A 1935-nucleotide genomic window follows, 5' to 3' on the forward strand; every position below is an offset into this window, starting at 1 on the left:
ACCGTCCGTGGTTGCGAGACATCGCTTTGACGCTCTCACCACAAAAGTTAATGCAACTCATAAAAGTTACACCGTTCACTTTCATTACGCGTGTACGCTTTCAAACAGCGACAGCACTTGCAAGCAACTCACACTCCTTGGTCCGTGTTTCAAGACGGGCTGTAGAGAGCATTGATTGGGATGTTAAGGTCAGACAGGCAAACAAAAGAGATAAAACTTTATCTCATTTAGTCAAGACACAACAAATTTGAAATCCGAAGAAAACAAATAGCTCGCATCTTTAACAATGATCACCAAAAGACTTTAACAACACTACCCGGTGGTCTAGAATCAAGTTCAAGACATTGGGCATGATAACGCTCACTCCAGTTCTCCTTCAACGGTTTCACGTACTTTTCACTCTCTCTTCAGAGTGCTTTTCAACTTTCCCTCACGGTACTTGTTTGCTATCGGTCTCGCTTTATAATTAGCTTTTGGAGAGACATATCTCCAGCTTCGAGTTGCACTTTCAAACAACTCTACTCATAGGAATGCGCCGTCGACAAGTTATAACAAGACTGTTACGGGATTTTTACCCTCTTTGATGCTATTTTCCAATAGACATCCAGTCAAGTCAACAAGCCAGGCAGCAAACCATACCGGACACCGAGGAGTGTTACCACTCCTCTTCCCGATGAGCTTTTCCCTGTTCATTCGCCATTACTAAGGGATTCTCGGTTGATTTCTTTTCCTCCCCTTACTGATATGCTTAAGTTCAGGGGGTTCTCTCGTCCAAATCAGGTTACGATTTAAAGGCACTCAAGCATCCATAAAACTACCGAAGTAGTAATGTGCAGGAGTTTATCACTCTAGCTTAGGCAAACTGAAGATCGAACACTGTTTAAACGCGCTCTCAATGCAATCACATGTATCACACCGGTACTACATCTGAACAGCTCTTTGATCAACAGAATACCCAAGTTTGAGCGACTTGATTTAAGTGTTCTAACCAATCCCGAAGGATCTCGTAGATACACCAGCAAAAGAACGGACCAATCCGAAGACAGATCGCTCTTACCCTCAGATTTCTCCAAAAGTAAGCGTTCAATCGATTTCAAATAACCCTGATTCGGACGCGATCAACAGCCGAAGCTGAGACCGCCTTTTGCGTTAGAGAGGTCAGTAAACAAATCTTGCGATTCTTACTGAATTAACACATATAGCTGTGCTCCTCCTCGTAAAGCGAGCCTAGTGATCCCCCGTTGAAGGTTGTTTTTCGACCATCTAGCACTGGTTTGATTTAGAACAAAGCCAACCGCAGTCGGACTTTGAGCTGTCTCGACCACCCTGTTTTTTAGCATTTGGGCCTTCGCTTTCCTCAGTCTTTCTCTTACAACGGCAAACTGAAGATCGAACACTGTTTAAACGCGCTCTCAATGCAATCACATGTATCACACCGGTACTACATCTGAACAGCTCTTTGATCAACAGAATACCCAAGTTCGAGCGACTTGCTTAAGTGTTCTATCCAGTCCCTAAGGATCTGACAGATACACCAGTAAAAGAACCGGATCAATCCGAAGACTGATCACTCCTACGATCGGATTTCTCCAAAAGTAAGTGTTCACTCGATTAGAACAAAGCCAACCGCAGTCGGACTTTGAGCTGTCTGGACCACCCTGTTCTTAAGCATTTGGGCCTTCGCTTTCCTCAGTCTTTCTCTTACAACGGCAAACTGAAGATCGAACACTGTTTAAACGCGCTCTCAATGCAATCACATGTATCACACCGGTACTACATCTGAACAGCTCTTTGATCAACAGAATACCCAAGTTCGAGCGACTTGCTTAAGTGTTCTATCCAGTCCCTAAGGATCTGACAGATACACCAGTAAAAGAACCGGATCAATCCGAAGACTGATCACTCCTACGATCGGATTTCTCCAAAAGTAAGTGT

The 1935-nt window shown here is 44.0% G+C and overlaps 1 non-coding gene and 1 pseudogene across 1 annotated transcript in view; both read right to left on the bottom strand.

Annotated features, from left to right (window-relative positions):
- The window catches only part of LOC134856073 (large subunit ribosomal RNA), a 3517-nt gene extending 2732 nt beyond the window's left edge, over positions 1 to 785 (bottom strand). Inside the window, exon 1 of the ribosomal RNA XR_010164711.1 lies at positions 1 to 785. This exon is cut by the window's left edge and continues 2732 nt beyond it. This is a non-coding gene — a ribosomal RNA (large subunit ribosomal RNA).
- Positions 786 to 1098: 313 nt separating this feature from the next.
- Positions 1099 to 1250, bottom strand: LOC134856074 (5.8S ribosomal RNA; annotated as a pseudogene).
- Between the last annotated feature and the right edge of the window lie 685 nt (positions 1251 to 1935).

Source organism: Symsagittifera roscoffensis, unplaced genomic scaffold, assembly GCF_963678635.1.
Source record: "Symsagittifera roscoffensis unplaced genomic scaffold, txSymRosc1.1 SCAFFOLD_422, whole genome shotgun sequence".
Classification (NCBI taxonomy): domain Eukaryota; kingdom Metazoa; phylum Xenacoelomorpha; order Acoela; family Convolutidae; genus Symsagittifera; species Symsagittifera roscoffensis.